At 35.1% G+C, this 20319-nt stretch overlaps 3 long non-coding RNA genes across 4 annotated transcripts; 2 read left to right on the top strand and 1 right to left on the bottom strand.

Moving 5' to 3' along the window:
- Positions 1 to 6855: 6855 nt before the first annotated feature.
- Positions 6856 to 8567, bottom strand: LOC131238591 (uncharacterized). The gene is made up of 3 exons (XR_009167957.1): positions 8503 to 8567; positions 7943 to 8033; positions 6856 to 7840 (listed from the first exon to the last, which is right to left on the bottom strand). It is a non-coding gene; the product is annotated as an uncharacterized LOC131238591 (long non-coding RNA).
- Positions 8568 to 8586: 19 nt separating this feature from the next.
- LOC131238590 (uncharacterized) lies at positions 8587 to 9764 on the top strand. The gene is made up of 3 exons (XR_009167956.1): positions 8587 to 8966; positions 9375 to 9437; positions 9513 to 9764. It is a non-coding gene; the product is annotated as an uncharacterized LOC131238590 (long non-coding RNA).
- Positions 9765 to 15660: 5896 nt separating this feature from the next.
- On the top strand, positions 15661 to 16501 carry LOC131238589 (uncharacterized). Of its 2 annotated transcripts, none has more exons than XR_009167955.1 (4): positions 15661 to 15771; positions 15927 to 15969; positions 16050 to 16141; positions 16266 to 16364. It is a non-coding gene; the product is annotated as an uncharacterized LOC131238589 (long non-coding RNA). The 2 variants fall into 2 exon arrangements; XR_009167954.1 differs by lacking the exon at positions 16266 to 16364 and adding an exon at positions 16391 to 16501 and having other exon boundaries at positions 15664 to 15771.
- The last annotated feature ends 3818 nt before the right edge of the window (positions 16502 to 20319 follow it).

Here is a 20319-nt window from a genome sequence, read left to right as displayed (position 1 = left end):
TTAGACAATTCAAAAATCCCACTTTCTGAGTTTTCTGTCTCACCCCAGATAACCGACACAATGAGATTTTTTTAGCTTAACCTCAAATAAAACTAAAATAATTGAATTTACAATAAATGTAAAATACCTGGATTTCTCCTGTTGTTGTAGCCCGGAAGAACCAATTGGAGTAGAAGTTCGAATGTGAAGTTCAATGTCCAATACTCACTTTGATATGGTTCTAAGTTCTAATTGATTTTAAATTAAACCAGCTGAGCTAGCTATATTTGATTTTGATTCCAAGAAGAAGGAATACAACAATTCCTCTTTTCAATTTAGATTGGAATATAGAAACAAAATCAAATTAAATAAGCTAATAAAAGAGAATATTAAATACGCACAATGTAGCTTAAAAATAAACACAAACTTATCTCAGAGTTAAAAATAAACACAAACTTATCTCAGAGTGATGCCTTGATTTTACTTGAATTGATTTATCAATCTCTGAAATTCATTATCTATTTTTAGATGCAAAAATCACGCCTACGACTGGTCTTGAGTACTCCATGATAAGTCATAGATGAAACGGATTTTTAAACTTTCAAGCGGGATTGAAATAGACGGTTACACGACCAGTCGTAGGGTGTCTACGACTGGTCTTAGAAAACCCACGACTGGTCGTAGGACTTAAGGATTTGTTGTTGTAGTTTGAGTTGAAGAACTAGGACTGGTCGAATGACTAGTCGACACTGTTCATACGACTGGTCGAACAGAGTCCAGGACTGGTCATAGATGAATAGAAAACTCTGAACAATTGCAACAAACTTAGGACTACTACTGGAATTTCTAGGACTGGTCGAACCAGTGCTAGGACTAGTCGAACAAGGTCCAAGACTAGTCTTAGAACAGACCAAATACTTATAAAGTGATTCAATATGAATTATATATTCAAAATGACCTACCCTAAGGTCAATCTAAGGTTTATCATACTTAGACATGAAGTAGGAACATTGAAACTTCATTCAATCAGATGAAGGTTGACCTTTGAACCTTATGAAGCTTGAGATCTCTACTTGATGTAGCTTGATCTTGAGATCTTCTACAGCTTGGATTTTTCTTCTTGGAATGTACTTCATTTTTTAACATCATCTTTAGACTTGAACAAGCGCTCTTCTAATTGACGTAGTTCTGAATATTGAAGCTTACAGAAGAGAATCAAGTACATGACCTTGAATTTCTTGAAGTAGATCACCATACTTGACTTGAAGCATTGATGTAGTGTCTTGAACATCCATACAACAACAAACTACACAAGACACATATAGAGGTTTTGGCACCACAAAATTTGACAACCAAAGGAGCATGAGACCATAACACTTACACGCATGATGTCCCCACTAGAAATCCTTCAAGATTTTTCCTAATGGTACTTTCTCTAACAACCCCTTTTTCATTTTCCTAATACGATCTACTACTTTTCGTAGGAAATCCAAGAAGAAGAAGAAGAAGAAGAAGAAGAGGAAACTGCCTCATCGCCTCACGTTCTTCTCGTGTATGCAATTGCATTCTAAAAACATAAAATCCTTCCAATTTTATAGATCTATTACCGAATGAATTTCCTTTTTTTTTCCTTTTTACAGGTGTTGTTTCTGTTAGGAGAAATTTTAATGGGTTCTGCCTTCCGATTCGCCCAATGGTTAGCGTCAGTGCGTAGACGCAAGGGCCAATATCGATCTTTGGGCTTTCGAAACCATATGCAGAGGCTAGAAACTATTCCATTGAAGTTGCCATCTACCAGCCAACAAAGGTATTGGATGGATTCCTTCCCTTGTGAATTCATTAGATTTTATTCGGTTTCAATTATGTCCATCTGCACATTCCATGTATGCCCAATTCTGGTTATTCATTGAGGTGAATATACCCTTTGTCAAGAACCAGGCTGATTTGCTCTTCAGGTGGGCCGCATAATGCAGTTTTGGGCTGCCAAGAGAGTGGATCAGCCGGATTCCTTTGGTTAATGAAAGTTCAACCTGGGACCTGATGATAAACGACCTTGATTATTCATACGTGTGTTAAGTTCTCATGTGAAGCCCCTTATGTTTGGGAGTTTTTGATATGACTCTGCTCATGTAGCATTCCTTGTGCTTGAATTAGTTGCTTGGTTAGCATAATAAGCTTCTTAGGATTTTGCAATTCTAAAGTTTGATTGGATGGTCCAGAGTTTGTCGGTCCGGAGTTCTATGGGAACAACGATATTGGAGATGTAATAGGTGCAGCTACAACATTCCCTAAGTTGGAGACACCCCTATTTTTTGAAAGGATCCTTTGTTGAATGCTCAACTGTAACTTTGGCCCTTTCCTTGTTGCATTCTTGCAAAGAAGTTTCCAAGCTTTAGTTTTTCTTCTTTATCACAGTTAAAACTTAGCATATAACATTCTAATTCAACCTTCAGTCTTTTATAAGCATTGACTTTTTGTTGCTTGTCAAAGAGTACTGTCTGTAGCCCAATCTCCAGTTCGAAGATTTTCATAGAAAGCTCTTCATTTCTTTTCATGTGACTGGCCTCACTTCTCTTTAGATTCTCAATATGATCAAGTGCATCTTGCAACTTCAATAGTTCATCCGCAGCTTAGTTTCACAATGTTCTCGAATAAAAGTAACCTGCATAGCAATGGCTGATTCTTCAGTTTCTCTTTTCTCACAGGCTTGGATAATCGCAACATCTGCTTTGTCCTTGTGTTCTTTTAAATGGGTATTCTCTAACTCTTATGTTTTCAATATCTACTCAGAAAGCCTGTAGGTAAGCACATTATGCTCATGCCACAACTTCATTAACTCATCTTTATATTCTTGCAACAATGATAACTGGGCAGCTTATTCATCCAACTTGAATCAAAGGAATAAAATTGTGATTTCCAGCTCATCCCTACAGTCTATTATCCTTCTCTTCTTTAGAACTCACCAGCATGCTTTTCAATTATTCAATCTGCCTATTCTTCTCTCAACTAGCTTTAACTTCCACCACGACTGCCATAGTCTTAAAATTCTCGAGTTCAACCAACATAGAGCTTCTTTTATCCATGTAATTAGCAAGCTCTCTCCTCTCACTGACATTGGTTTCCAACTTAGATTTCAAGGACTAGAGAGCCATCATCAATTTTGCATTTTCTTCAATGCATTGTGCTTTGCCAACCATGTGACCATTCAGCTTGGTCACTACATCTAGGTGGTTCAAAAGAAGATCCTCATTGCACCTCTCCGAAGAGCTTAGTCTTTCAAGAAGCTCCTGCATCCTATTCCAGAGCTGATTTTCTATGTAAACAACTTCAACTTTAGCAACTAACAAATATGCATGCATGGTTTCCAAATAAGTTTCCAGATCCGTAACTTTGAGACAAAGGGACAAATCATCTTCATTCACATTTCTTTGGCATTCCTCATTATGTGACAAGAGATTCCTCACTCTTGACTTTCTCTAATTCCAGATCCAATAATTGTTGCCTGAGATGGACCAAGGAAGCTTTCTGACCATCAAAAGATAGCATCTGCTTATGTTTCACATTCCATTAGGAGGTAAGATCTCTAACTATAGCCTCCAATTCATTTCTCAAGCCTCTATCAGACTGCAATTCATCATGCCTTTAACTAGACAATGTCCCCTATTTTTGTATATGTACATTGTTGAATTGTTGAGTAAGATACAAATGTTAGTAGTGGATTGTGTAATGGCCTAGTTACAAGAATGTTTTCACTTTTTTTTTTGTTTAATTGTGATATTTTCTTATTTGTATTGATTTTATTGATAAATGATGTTGCTTCATAACATGTATGTTTCTTTCTTTCTTCTTCTTCTTCTTCTTCGTTTTTTTTTTGTCATTTCACAGTAATGTTCAGATCCCAATGATGATGATAGTTTTACAGGACCTAAAATCCAAATAAAAATACAAGACTTGAGTTCTCAAATACCAAGTCAATTTTAGGTATTATCAATTATTGATCTTTTAACAAAAAGTTTCACATTCTACCAGTACATATTTATTAATATGTTCCATGGCAAATTAATCTAAGCCATCCATCTTGTTTTGACCCACCTAAGATGGACAACTACACAAAACCATGTAAGGCAAGACAATTCCAATGGTTCATCATCCTATTTCTAAGTAATTTCTAAATACCTGTGTATCATTCATGATACTCTTCCAAAGTATCAAAGTTTCTCTCACTACACCAAAATCGCTCTTTAGGAACGGTTTTCAACTGTTGCTAAATAGGCTGTCACAAAAATTAGTAATGGTTTAAAACCATTTCGAAATTTTGAATTTTGAATTTTGGAACGGTTCTAAATTGTTCCTAAAATAGGGCATCACAAAAGATTAGAACCTGTATTTTCAATTTACAGAGTAACACACACACACACACACACACACACACACACACACACACACACACATATATATATATATTTGCATGGAACCTGTATTTCTTTTTAATATTTAAAACTCAAAAAATGCTACAGTATAATTAAAAATAAAAAATGACTGTAGAAATATAAAATAGAAATGTAAGAAACAAAAATCAAATCTTTGTTAATAAAAAATATTCCAAATATCACAAATCATATAAGATAAATCTATTAAAATATAAGCTAGTTCACACTTTTCTTAGTTAAGATTACAATTACATTCAAACTAAAGTGTAAAGAAAAGTTAAAGATCAGAACTACAAAGAGAACAAATCTAACTAAAATTTTATATTTGTCATGCCACTACACTATAAATGGATACACACAAAATGAAAACGCAACTTACCTTAGTAGGGTCAATTATTCCAGCAGCCATCAAATCCTCATATTTTCCTGTTGCAACATTGTAGCCATACTTCGGATTGTGCTAGCAAGAACCCAAGGGAACAACAATCAAAATGGCACCATTCAATGCAATAAAATATAAAAATCTTCAAGAAGTTTTGCTAGCCTTAATTCAGTTTAATGGTGTAAGCACCTTCTCAGTGACTACACTTTCATTGACAACTACATTTTTGGCAATCAACTTAAGCGGATAGCTTAGAGCCCTCCTAACAATCTCTATTCCAACCGCAGACGAGTCAAAACAACAGAATCAAGACTCATATTACAAACACAAAATAAACGTGCAAACCAAACATCAAACTCTTTTTTTTTCATTAAACATTCATTTACGTACCTTCTGCTCATCATTTTCAAGAGTATCCTTGATGGAAGCCACCTTTGATGTGAGTCTCAACAGCGTACAAACACCCCCAACAACAATACCCTCCTCAACTGCTACTTGAAAAGATCACACACATTAAGAAAACAAATGATCCTGGTTTGGTTGAAACATCAAGCATGAAAATAGTTTGAGACTGAAAAATGGCCCCAAATCTAGAAAGAAGAAGATACCTTGCATTAAGAGCATCTTCTACTCTCAACTTCTTCTCTTTCAGTTTTGTCTCTATTTGTGCTCCAACCTATCCAGCAGTGCCAAGAATGTTAGGGAATTGAACACATTTATACCAATTTGTAGATCAATCATAACCATCTTGTTTGAGGGAGAAGAAGACTCCTAAAGAGTACCCAAATGATATCAACACCACTAGAGAGTTTTGCTATTCTTTCATTAAGCTTCTCTCTTTCATAATCCTGTTCAACAGCCTACAAAAATCCAAAATATATATGCCACTAAGGATGCTTAATAGCTAAAGGATGATGGATAAGGAAAGGCCAAGAACAATTTAATTACAACTGAAAAAAAAATGAAAAAACAAAACACCTTAACCAAAAATGTAATTTACTCTTCTCAAACTTCACCCAAAAGTTAAACGCTACGTAACTGATGAAATTTACTTTTCTCAAAGTGGTTAATCTCCATTTGAAAATATAAGTATTTAATTGAAAATTTGAGGAAAAGGACTGATTCAAATGGCTATCTAGCACCTTTTTTCTAAAAAATAAAATAAAATTAGATATATTACCAAAAAAAAAAAAAAACAGGGAATATGCAAGTGCGAGAGTTCCTGTTGCTAGAGCCTGATGCAATTTGAGATGAGATGTGTAGTTATATAATGATTTCATTTCCTCAAATATGAAAGTGAATCATAACAATAACGGACAACCAAAGGATGTTTCCATCATCTTCATCCTTTTGAATTTTATAGTGCATTAACTAAGAAAAAGAATGCCATCATGTATCGACATGCACATTAAAGACGCTTACATATACATATCGTATACATAGGCAATTAGACATCACAGATTTTAGCTAATTCATGCATTTTTAGCTACAAAAACTCAAGGGAGAGCTTTTCCATAATTTTCTATTCTTTTCCACAATTTGTTATGATAAATCATTGTTTACTTCTAAAAACTATAGTATTGGCTATAAAAAGTATAGTTAGTATAATACCATGTGGACTCTTCGAATATTTCCAGGCAAGTCCTGCAGTTGACACTACACTTATAACACTTCCGGTGGCAGCAATTTTCAGTACTTTACATGTATGCTTGGTCTGCTTTCAGCAGTCAGCATGAACAAAAAATATATCAAATGTGCCATTTCTTAAAGTCAACATAATTCTACTTTTGAAATGAAATTGTTGCATATGCTAACTGTGAATATGATTAGCGCAGTAATCAAACATCAAGCTTTTAATAGAAACTTCCCATAAAGGAACATGTGTTAGTAGATTATTCTTTCCATTAAAAAATGGAAAAAATATTTTAGTCTTGCTCAAATACCACTAAATTCACGTTCTAAACAACTCTAGGAACATAAAATGGTCTAATGAACTCTAGAATGTTATAATACATGATAAGTTATGATAAAATGAAAAGTTCTTCAGCAATAGGTATATCTGAACATAAATTGCATTGAGTGAAAAGATTCACATCAAACCACATCCTTACACAAGGAATAAAAAGTATAAATTAGATGGATGCAGCTAAGAATCTGTGAGATGATAGAAATTGAGAATAAAAGTGTGCCTCCATGATCGTGATCATTATAGAGAACACTATGGAAAATGTACTGGTAGCTTCACTGATAAAGAGGACTGACAAACAGTGCTGATGACAACACCAACAAGGTTATTAGTATAAACGTATAAATTCGACCTTATTTTCTTAGGCAAAGAAATTAAACAACATACATATGCAAAGCATAATTTGTGCCCAGGATATTTTATTACTTCAAACTTCTTACCAAGGCCAGATATTTAACGCATGTTAGACCACAAAATTATATTCTGTGTTTTCCATGTAGGTCTAGCACTACAATCTTACAGGACACAAGGCAGAAGACTGGACTTTTAACTCTAAAGTAATTGGTACAGTAAATTTGAGGTACCTTGCACATACAAGGAGTGGCCCTGAAAGGAAGGAATTTTCAACTCCCCTCAAACTAGGATCTTTTGGGTCTGCATGAGATATTAAAGAACAAATACCCTAAACATATACAAATCCACAATCCAAACTTAATTATAGTTCTATCCTATGAAGACATTCTTAGAAGTAAAAAAAGCATACCAGCAAAAAAAGTAGGAGTGGCCCCGAAAGGAAGGAATTTTTTATTTACAAAAAAGTAGGGTCAAATAACAAGAAATGGTTGAACTCTAACAGTCTCATCCCACACTGCCTCATCCACCCCAAACTAGAAACCGTCAAAGATTCGTACCTGGGTACATGATGATCATGAAGAAGGTTCAAACTAATTTGGGTTGTCAGACCAACCAAGAAATTTATATGGGAAATTTTTTGTGTTTTTTTTTTTAGACACCAACCTTTCTCTTTTACCCAGGTTGTGGGACCGTCCATAGAAGGCTTTAGTCATGGGGTGAACTGCAAGGCTTCAATTGAATGAACAAATACAACAAGAAACTTAGTTTAAGCTGTAACACAGCACTACTGAAAGCAAGGTCAATCCTATCATAACAGATAAGATGTTTAACCTTCAGCTGAAGCGAAGTCCACAAGCATTTGAACCATTGCTAGTAGAGCCGAATTAGGTCAAGAGAGATGAAGAAAAATTTCCTCCATCATCTATTAAATTAAACGGTGTCAAGTTATAAAGATTCATCCAAAGAAGAATAATACAAGAATTGCCCATTTCAAAAATGAAAAAACAAGAACCAATAGAGAATGACCTAGTAAACGAAGGTTTCAAATGGAAATGCAAAAATAATGAAGAAATAGTTTGGCACATAACATACAAATGCATGGGACCAGGGTTTCAGGAGGAAAACTTTGGATCACAGGACAAGACTTCAATGGTTCTTTACACTTTCTGGGAATTTCATTTTGACATTTTTCTTATAATTAATTTAATTTGACTTATTTCTAGAAAACTTGAGGCATTGCAAACATATATCTCTCTCATGAAACTCATACTTTCCTATCACTCTTTTTTTGTATGCAGCATTCCCTATTGATACAAAACCACCAACTTGTCATTGGCCCTCAAATAAGAAACTAAGGCCATTATTCAATGCATGACATTAGAAAAGCTTACCAGATCAGGCAAATGTGAACCAATCAAAATAAGAAGACCTGTTACTGCCCTTTTCCAATCAGCATACCAAAACCTAATCCTTCTCTCTCTCTCTCTCTCTCTCTCTCTCTCTCTCTCTCTCCCTTTAGATGCAGCGACAGCCATCGCCATCTCCACCTCTACTATACCTTTCTCAATCGACCCTCTCTCTCTATTTCCCCTTTTCCCTATCTCAATCGACCATCTCTCTTCGTTTCCCCTTTCTCAATCCACTTCTACTCCTCTATGGTTTCTCTCTCTCTCTCTCTCTCTCTCTCTCTCTCTCTCTCAGGGGTTTTTAATCTCTATCTCTCTTTTAACATGTCTAAGGATGAGATACGAGGATCTCTGCAATCCGATGACATCAAGGAAGCTTTAGCCACTTGCATCTCAAGCATTCAATGGATCTCTCTAGAAAGCACGAATATCTCCCCGAAGATCTACAGGTCGTCTCTCTGTATATATCTGTCATCCATCTGTTAGATCGATTTTTTTTTTCTGGATTTTGTCTATGACTGTAGGTTATAAAACGAGATGCAAATGATTGAATCTGTGAAGTTTTCATCAATCTTTTTTTAAATTTTGGTTATGTTATGCTTTGGCACCTTACATGCTCGATTAAATGCCAAACGACTCAAACTTGCTGTATTGTCAAGAACTCTGCTGTAATCGTGCAATTGATCTGGGTTTCTTGTTTCCTGAGGAAAAGATTTTAGCACTGAAATTCGCTCCTATGTGATCCATTCATTGAAGATGGGGTTAAATGATCTATTTGCTAAATCTCAGTGTCCACTTCCCATTTCAACTTTCTTAAAGAGATTTGTATGGTTTTCTTACCTGAATGTGTATGGCAGGTCGGTGGATAGTAACATTCTTACGCTGATATAATTGAATCTTGTTTGGCTTCCATTCATCAAGTAAGCTTATGATTGTTACAAAATTGCAAATAACCTTGTTTGGATGCACACTTGAATTGAATGGCAAATGTTCAGTACAACCAAGACACAATGACAAAAGCTAATGGAACTTCGAACCGATAGGGATCTTGCTGGCCGAAACTGGTCTGCTTCAATGATCTGCTCATTTGGTGAAGGCTCTCCTTCACCTATGGTGAAACCGAACTGCAGATTGAACTGATGAGAGTGAAAGGTGGCAAATGACAGGTTGAACTAGACGGTCTATATTAAGGTAGTTCAGACATCTGTTCATTAGCATTTAAAAAGTACATCTGTTGATATATATGATAAAGATCACCAATCTTCTGTCAGGGTTTAATTTTGTTTCATGAAAGAATCGTATTTATAAGATAGATTTATATATCTATATCATGTTCTCTTATGCTAGATCATGCTGTCTTGGTCAACCATGCCATGTTATAAATAACCAACCTAACATCATACGATCTACAGTCATGCCCTCAACAGTGTTAAATTTGAAGCACTTGTGGTGCAGTCAAATTATTCATGGGTGTGCCACTGAACATCATGTACACATTATGCATTCGCATGCTTTCAAATCACTTATATGATGTGACAAGTGCCATTAGCTTCTGAGTGTGGATGTTCAATAGGCATTAAAGGAATTAGATGTTGTCCAAACATTTGAAATAACATCTATGCAGTCATTTGATGAATGATGTGGAAAACTGGAACTCTGTCATCCAGCAGCTGTTGCATATAGCCATGAACTTGCTCTATATTGAATCATTGATAAGACTCTTAAGAAACAAAGAACTGCCTCATGAAGGTACACATGTCATGAGCATCTTTCTAGTTGATGATGGTTGTGTCTAATAAAAGAAAGTGGGCTCTGAGAAGGAATTTGACATCTGCAGAAGAGTATTTTGAATTGTGGATGAAAAATAAATTACACTGAGTGACAGTGACTACTTAAAAAAATGTACACTGAGTGAAAAGTAGTCGTATTTGAATGGTTTTCCATTCTCTTTATTGAAATTGATAGTTCATTAGAACACAAGAAAGGCCTAGAATGGCAGCGAAACTACAGCCCATAATGGAAACCATAGACCCTTACACCCCCATCACATTAGAGCACCTGCTCAATTTTTAAAAAGTCATCCCTAGTATGCCCAGAGATCTCCTATAAGGACCTGGCCTAGGAAGTAATTAGGTCCACTATCACCAATTAGAAGTCCTGTTATTTCTTTCTTTCCAAGCTGGCCATAGAATTGCTAGGAGAGTAGGTTCCAAAGCACATGTTTCAATGGTTCCTCTTGGATGTGCTAAATGCTGATCCATTGACATGACGAACATGATGCCTTCCCAAACATGGCTTGGTAAATGGCAGTGAACATAATATGCTTGAGTCTAGCTACTGAAATTTCAATTTGCATTGCATGGATGTAGCCTTGCACGCATGGTGGTTACCTTTCGGTATTGTGTTGTTTTATATGTTACTATGAGCAACTGTTATTTTTTTTTTTTTTTTTTTTTTTGTTGTTGTTATTGGCTCGTTAAAATGAAAAATATCCAACAGTCCTATTTCAATGAACGAGTCTCTACAAATCAGAGGTTAGGATTGTTCAAACAGCCTGATTTTCATATTGTGATTTAGCGACAGTGGATTCCACAGTCTAGTCGGTCTAATTTTAGTTAGTTTATGCCTGACTTTCATACAACCCCCAAGAACACAACGTGTAATAGCAAAAAACAGCAAATCCAAAAAGACCCACATCAGAAATCTGCATGAAAAGAGGCTAAACAGTAAATCTAAAAAGACCCACATCAGAAATCTGCATGAACAGAGGCTAAAACAGAATTTAAAAAAATAAAAATAAAAATGTCAAGACCATCTAAACAGCAAACACAAAGAGACTGCTAATGTTTATCTTAAACTTAAACTGACTGCTAAAACAGAAAACATTTTTGTCACTTCATTTATATGCTTTCCTAGAGGCCCAACTTGTAATTCCTCAGAACCCGCTCTGCTATAAGGTTACTGAGTGCTTTGTGATGCAGCATGTTACTGCTGAAGGAACCACCCTAGTTAAACAAGTAGAAGATGCAGCAAGTAACAAGAAAGTGAGTCATTTTCTTAGTCTGAAACATTTTGCATCCTGTCTCCTGTCATGGCCACAGGCTGCTAAAAGACTGCTAAAAGAACATGTAAATCTCATAATAGGTGCCTTAATAGGTGCCTTGTTTTAAGTCTGATAGAATATTCTGGGAGTCATATCTCCAGAAGAAATAAATTTGTTTTTTTCCAAGCTGGCATGTTTTCACTGGTGAAAGATATATGTGATTTTTTTCCCCCTTAAAAGTCTTGACTAATGATAGTCCGTTTGGTTTAAAAAAATATGGCCCACTGAATAGAAGTGGCGTTGTACCTAAGATCATGTCTCCCATTCTTTTATAATCTTCCCTGTTTATTGATTTTTTATTTTTAATTTTTTGAAACTCATGAATTGTTTATTGGTCGGCATAAAAATCGTGGCATTATCATGTAAATCCGCTCCTTTTTATTTTAATTTCATGATGCTGTCAGATAATGGTTTTCATGGGAGACTTTCTTGTTGGGAACTATTCAACAGGTGAGGAAACATCTCTTAAATCTATGTTTGTTTTCTATATTCCATCGCATTCACCACGTGGTGGAATTTTAAGACATTGTCTTTCAGGTTTTTGTGCTGATGGTTGTGCTGCCATGCTGATTCTGGAACTTCCTTACTCACAGGCCCAACGGTATGTGTTGTACCTTTTATTAACTAGTTAAATGAACATCTCAGGGTGTGTTTGGGTTCTCAAGGTAGACAAAATGCAGTAGCATCAGGACATGGTTTGAATTCTCATTGCTCTTGTTTCTATTATTTCTATATTTTCTTTCTTTCTTGATTTTCGTAGGCATTTTTTTTGGTTTTCTCATAAAGTTGCTTTCTATTATGCACAACTCCAACAATAACTTTGTGCTCGAGCTGGACTTTTCGCCCTTCACTGATTCTCTTTTCCTCAGCCTACTCTGTCAAAATCCATTCACAATGGTGTAGAGTTCCTAAATCAGCACATTTCTTTGAAAATGTTTCATGACAAAGAGAGCTTCTGTTGTTTGTGTTGTTTTCTATGACATATATACAAGGAATAGATTATAAATTGGTAAAATGGGAGCCTTCATATCAAGATTGACACTCTTTATTCATTTGCTAGCCTTTTTTATTATGTTTTCATTTTTATTTTTTTTTTGTTTGTTGTTGTTGTCTTAACTCTCTCTTAGTATTGGAAAAAAATGCATAGGAGTTGTTTGTTAAGACCTCAAAGAAATGTGATTTTGTGGAGAATGGTATGCTTTTAGTTTGGTTCTACTCTCTCTCTAACTTCTTGAAATGCAGAAAAAGCAATGGATGATGATCTGTCTTGGTTGAATGGTTTAAGCCATGAAACCAATGAATGATGTTTAGGAACCCATAAATAGTTGGTTATGGACATTGATTCTGTTTTTCATTGGGCAGGAATACTTGCTAATAATTCAGGGGCTTGAAAGCAAGATCTTGACTTTATGTGTCCCAACCATTGCAGTAATTCAGTGAATTTCTACATTGGAGATAAATTACAATTGTTATCTCTAGCTAACTCCAATTCTAACATGTTTCCAAGTTCAAGTGATTGCATTTATTTCATAATCTTGGAATTAGTTTCTAATACAAGGTGACTGTCCAAACAGAGGACATGCAGTTGGCACAGGCTGCATTTTTGCATTGGCACATGACTATCGGCTCATGGCCTCTAACTATGGTTATATTTTCATGAATGAGGTGATTAAAATCACCAAGGGTGCATTTGGATGTGTAATTGAATTGAATTGCAACAACTATTGAATATGTCCTTTCATGACCAAATTGTAATTACATTTTTTTTTTTTTTAAGTCACTTCAATTGCAATTTGGAGCCTAGTTATCAATACTTGGGAAGGTATATGCAATTCAGAAGTTAGAAAATAACTTACGTTTAATTTTCATATCTGCTTTCAATATACCATGGCCATGCTGAAGTTTGGATTGAATTGCAATTGCTAGTATAATAATTTGTTACTAGTTTCCATTGAACAGATTGTCCCAAGGTTAATCTGTGTATGTTGATTGCTCTCTGGGGACCAAAATGTGTCCAGAAATGGATCCATCCACACATGAGTGAACCATTGTTCTATCCATTGGATGGTTTACATGTCAAAAATCACTTGCTATATGCGTTCTCAGGTAAACATTTTTTCTCAATATCCCTTACTGAAAATATAAATCTTGAAATTGGATATTGTAATGCTATTTAGTGGCATTTTTGTATGGATGCAAACCTTTTTTTCTTCAAAGGGCATAAAGACTTGATTTTGTAGGAAGCCAAATCCTTGGAGAAGGATTCTATTTGTCGCCTTTGGGCATGAGAAATGTGATTCTGTTGAATCCATAAAATTTCTTTAGATATTGGGAAAGAATTGAAAGGAATTCTATGGTGTAGGTACCTATTTATAAAAAAAAATTCAAAGCAGTGACAGTTGGGAAGGAATCCATTTGCTTGGAATTTCCAATCGAACCAAGGATAATTTTTTTAGCTTTCATGTAATCTTTCTTATTTTTAACAAAATGATTAACAGATGACATTCTCTTCTATCTGCAACTCATATAGAGCTTTGGAATGACAGACACTAAAGAAACATTCTCTTACTCCCATCTTCCTTTGTAATGCAGGTTAACTCCATTATACAAGTATGCTACTAGGTTCCTTTCTCTAAATTTTTTTTCCTTGATGTTTGAAGGTATACTGAATGAGAAACTTCTTCCAAGCATAGCAAAGCAACTGGAAACATCTGAACCCCTGTTCTCTATTTGATACTTATCTTCTTTATAAAGTAACTACCTTTTGGAGGCTTTACATCTCAGTCGGCTCTCTATTTGATAATCAACATCGATCAACTTGGTCTCCTCTACAAAATTGCTGTTTGGAGGCTTTACATCTCAGTTGTAATAACAAAGACTGAAGCAGCATTTCGTGCTTGGAGTGTGTTTCCACTCTACTATTTAAACATCTTTTTAGTTATATGTGAAATCTGTCTTATAAGGTTTAACAATCGGTTTTAGTAAAGGAATGACACAATCATACGTCATTCTAGCATTATCTTTCAGAGATCCTTCTTGTTCATCACATACTTATTACATTTCCCTATAAATTGAGTAGGCAGTCTGGTAGTTGCCAGGAGTCTTGGTACTTGAACATAAAAGGTTGTGCTTTCATAGCATACATCACTCAGAAAACTGCTCTATTTGATTACAGAGTGTGACGGTACTAGTGAACCCAACGTGGAACCACAGGTTAGATTGGGTTTTACTGCTTCAAATTATGCTTGTATTGATCACTTGTTGTGCTCGTTTCCATTTGTTTTTATTCCTAAAACTAGGCTGGGTAACTATAAAAACTGATAAATATATTTTTTTATTTGGGGTTCTTGTAGTATTTTATTTTTTTTTCATTTCCTCTGATTGTTTGTTATGATTCCTCCGAGTACCTGTTTTCTGCTGACACTTGCTAGCTGAGGAGTACCTTCTTAAGATCGTAGCTAGCCATCCATCAATCAGGTCCCACCATGAACATTACGTGGTTCCAATGCAGGTGCCAATGCTTGGGTATTGCGTCATTTTGAATGAAATTCTCATCAAATGCTTTAGTTAGTCAGTTCTATCATAACTAAAATTCAGTCCTCATGCATCAATCAAAATGAACTATTCTTGGGATCTAAATGTATTTTTCAGTCTCTCTATCTACAACTAAAAATCAGACTAATCAAACTGTAATGCTTTTGTCATGATTGATTGGTAAAAGTTTTGTGAGTAGGTGCCTGCCTGACATCAATCTTGATACAATCTTTGGACCATGTGGTGCACTGCTACCAGGCAGGGTTGAATAAAATATCTAAATACCTACCAATGAATGGATAATCCTTGCAAATGATTGGAAGACTCCTTCAGGGCGGCAATAATCCAGACAATCTGTTGCTTGCTGGGTTCAGCCTTATTACGTACCAGGCCTAGATTTCAAGCCTGGGCATTGTCCTCAGGCCATGGCAAAAACTGTAGAATTTTGGGTTTGTAATTGTTTTCCTGCAAATCAGTTTGTGATTTTTTCCATATTTTGTAACTCTTTCTGCCAAAAATCAGTAGAGTGATTTGGGTGATCTCTTGTTTTGATTTGGCCATGGGAGCAGTTGTTGTCATAATCTCACTGGGGTTGCTACTGGTGGTGATCTCTTCTGGTGAGTCTGGTTATTTAAGCACTAAGGTGTGTTAGCTGACTGTTTTGGTCATGGGAGCAGGATGTTCTTCCTTATTTATAGTCTTCTATCATTGCTGACTTTTTCCTTATTTCACTTTCCATTATAACTGACAGTTCTTATTTTTGCACTGCCAGTGGGTACGCTTTTTGGAAGATGGGTCTGTGAATTACATAGTTGGTAATGGATCTTATTTCTAGTCTTCTATCATTGCTGACTTTTCTTGAATATCCAGTTTATAAAAATATTTCTGGCAACAGGAGCGAAGCAACTTGACTATCTGGTTACTGCTGATGATGTTGATTCATACCTTGCCATTGAAGTAGAGCCCCTTGATGGCAGGAACAGGATGGTATTTCACTTGCACACATTTAGTAGATAAAACTCCCTCCCCAGTGATTTTCTATTCTCATTTTCAAAATGTTTCTTGTGGTTAGCTGTTCAATTTAAATTTGGAACTTCAAACATTGTTACAGTGAGGCAAATGCATTTTAGCGGCTGACCACAAGGGTATTTTGATGCAAACATCAATTGGGCCCTCAGTACCACAACTCCTGGAAGAGTAAGTCATGTATCCTTGCTGTTTTGTTTTGTTTTGCAGGTCAAGTGGAGCTTGCTGCCGTAGGAGTTTCCATTGCTGTATTTAATCAAGTATCAAGGGTTCCTATCTTCAGAGGATTTTTTTGATGCCACTCGGGCTGGGAGTACCATATAGAGGAATTTTAAAATTTTTTTTATTTAAGACCATTTTCAATTTATTGTAATATATATATATATATATATATATATTGTGAAGTAATATAGATTTTGTTTAATATTTAGTTTAAATTGTATTGCAACATTTTTTATGTTTCAAATATTAAAAAAAAATACAGGTTTCAATTGAATTATGTTTCAGCATTTTTACAGGTTGAGAAGTGGGTTGATCCAAAATTCTGTTGACAGTGTAATCTCTAATTGCTTTATGTTGAAATTTTCAGCATTTTCATATGTATGTTACCCATGTTAAAATCTGAAACTTTCAGATCATATGACTGAATTTTTGAAATTATATGTTTCAGGGACGATCCTTCACAGAATTTGATAAGATATGTAAGTGCAAGTTTTCCTTCTTGATCCATGTATATCATCACTAACATTGCATCCAGCTGAGCCATATTTTTTCTGTAATAACAGCTTGCTCTTTTTGTGAACAAAGAGAGATAATTCAGAATTAGCAGAGACAGATGGGCTGACAAGTTATTCAATAGAAAATTTGAAAGGTTTGATATTCAAACAAGAAGTGTTGTAGTCCTAGCATATTGCTGATTAGAAATTTGCAGCTGACCAACTTGTTAGAACAATTCCGGATAAATTAATAGTTCACTGTAAGGAGTAGTTTTCCAAGTTTTCTATCTTTTTTCTTTCTGTTATGTTTGGTATTCTTTTCTCACTGGGAACATTTAGCCTTTTGACGCCACTCGTACTAGGAGTAGACCATATAGAGGATTTGTTTTTATTTATTTATTTACATTTAAGACCATTTATTGTAATATATATATATTTTTTATTGTGTAGTAATATAAATTTTGTTCAATATTCAGTTTTATTTATATTGCATCATTTTTATGTTTCAAATATTTAAAAAATACAGGTTTTGATTGAATTATATATAATAAAAAAAAAATTTACTGGCATGGTAGGGCCTTTCAAATCCATACAAAGGCTTCTCCCGGCGCTTGTGTAGAAATTTTAGGGCACTTTTTCACAAGAAAAAGTATCCACAAACCATTTTTACCGGCGCTCTAAGTGATTTTAGCGGCGCTTTTTCGCGTCGGAAAAACATACAATTATCGGCGCTCAGAAAGGCGCCGATAGAAGTTACCTAGCGTCGCCAATACTTTTAGCGACATACCCATTTATCGGCGCTTGACTAGCGCCAATAATACAATCGCCGGCGCTTTTTTGATACAAAACCACCAACTTGTCATTGGCCCTCAAATAAGAAACTAAGGCCATTATTCAATGCATGACATTAGAAAAGCTTACCAGATCAGGCAAATGTGAACCAATCAAAATAAGAAGACCTGTTACTGCCCTTTTCCAATCAGCATAGATTCCTACAAAAGAGAAAATTTAGAAGATGTGAGAAGTCCTGATTGCGTCCATTTACCATGTATTGCAAATAGATCCTGTACAAGTGAATTAACCACAAATTCAGATATATTCCTGTGAGAAAGACTCAAAAACAAGTAAACATATTCAGTTACAAAATCCAAAGCTAACATTAGTGTGAGTAAGCTGCCCAACTCTCATGGGTGCCATTGAATATGGCTATGATGGAGACTACATCATCTAATTCTGTCATTGGTCATGGATAGATGGTCATTTTATTTTCAACTGGAAATGAATTGGATGGTTTGGAATATGTTACAAGCGGGGAATTCTTGGATTGATGTATAGCCATACCATGTGTACATTCCATGATTCACCACCATTTAAGAAAATGTGAGGTAGTGTAACCCCACCAAGAAAAATAGAAAAGGACCAAAGTCTCTCATCAACATCTTGGGGAAGTACACTTAAATTACATAAACTAGAAACACTGGTGTGCATGGAAACTTGACATACATACATGGGTTAAAAGGATGTGAAAAAAAAACCATGACTCTTTCCCTCCATATATAGAAACCCATCTACATGATAAAACAAGCATTTCGGTTCTCATCGCTGAACATGGTGGTGTACTGATCTTCTTGTTTAGTCCCAGGATTAGAAAGAGTAAGGGCCTCAACATTTGGCTCTTGCTTCATCCTCTTCTTCCTCTTCCATTAAGTTTGGCTCTAACTTTGGGGAGAGGATTCTGATTAGGGACCAGAAATTGCTCCTAGTTGTATTTCAAAAAAAAAAAAGTCAAAATTTTGAAGAGCAATAATATAAAAAAGTACTAGAAACATTGAAGCAAATGAAAATTGAAACATAGGAAAAAAATGTTATAAGACTGTAACATCAAAGAGATGACTAATGATAATGTAGTAATTTGATGCCAGTTGAGCTCAACCATAACACTGTAGCATTAAAGATACAGTGCCATAAATCCACACAATATGTTCAAAGTGACAAATAATTTCAAATGGTATGGTAGGAGCATAAGTAGCAATTCTAGATAAGATAATTGTTAATACCGTCCATCAATTTTTAGGCCATAACTAAAGTTGAATCTTTTGCCCCAAGCCCATCCATAACAATAATGCCTAGTGAAAGAATCTAATATTAAATCATCCCATCCAATGACTATAATGGTAATTTCTAGAATGATCATTGTTCACAATTCAAACTCATTTTTCACCAACATTTCAAATTATATTACCTCAATGTGAACTGTCTAGCACCACCTGCTGCCCATTTTAAGTGGTTTTTGTGTCGGGTCTGTTTTCAATCTGTTTTTACTTTTTTAAAAAAATTCTTTTATGTATTATGAGAAATTGGTATCTAATGTAGAATTTACTTGGCTAGTTCAGGCAGTTTAAAAAAACATAGTTAATTACATAAGCATACATTCATACATATGGTTGTAAAAAAAAATAAAAAAAAAATCATGATTCTATATGGCCCATCATGATTTGAAATTAATTCCATGAATTTTCAATGAAAATCATACTTACATATATTTCAGTGAGAGGAGGCTTGATAGCTGAAGACCCAATTGTTACCTTGCAGCAGAGTGCATATTAAATAATAAGTTCAAAATACAACCTGAATAGTAATAAAAATAACCAAGGCTAGAACAAAATTCAGTTATAAGCAATGTTTTAAAATCATGAGCGGATGATTGAACAGGCTTACCTTTACTAAATACCTTGCGGTTAACTAAAATGAGATGCACTCATTTTTAAGTGGCACACAAATAGGCCCTAGCTGATTGTGTTGCCGAATTTTCCTCAAAGTCTAAACTTTGTAAACATTTTGATATTAGAGCATATAATAGGTGAAAAAGAAAACTAAGGAAAGAGCATACCTACTGTGTTTTTGAACTACATTTGATGTAGGAAGGAGTTCCAATCAGCTTCTTCTGCTCTTCTCCCTTCAATATAAAATAAAAATACTAGCAAAATGTATTAAACCTTAAGGAGATGGAACCCAAACAAAAGGATGCTAAAGCCAATCATAGAAAAATAGTGGCTATACCAACATGGTAACATCCCTTACTTGGGCAGTAGTGATGAGAACCGTACCAAGGTGATCTATAAAGAACTGCTTATCATCCCAAAGCTCTATGTATGAACAATAGATAATAAATCAATTGTGACCAGAAATAATTGGAAAAAAAAGTGTCAGAAGTGAAAACAAGGTGCTTTTCTTTGATAAAGGTTGCAGATCATATCAATTTGAATCTTAGCTTTTGTAACGTCTCGAAAAAAATCCATACAAAGGCCCAAATACCACCTCAGGAAGAAATCCCTAAGGATCATATCCTATAGAAATTTAGGCGAATTTTAGTTAAATACTAAACTAAATAGGCAATGGATTTAGCTTGAACCACTATCTATA

The sequence above is a fragment of the Magnolia sinica genome, chromosome 3 (genome assembly GCF_029962835.1).
Source record: "Magnolia sinica isolate HGM2019 chromosome 3, MsV1, whole genome shotgun sequence".
Classification (NCBI taxonomy): domain Eukaryota; kingdom Viridiplantae; phylum Streptophyta; class Magnoliopsida; order Magnoliales; family Magnoliaceae; genus Magnolia; species Magnolia sinica.
This window is presented reverse-complemented; position numbering and strand designations above follow the sequence as displayed.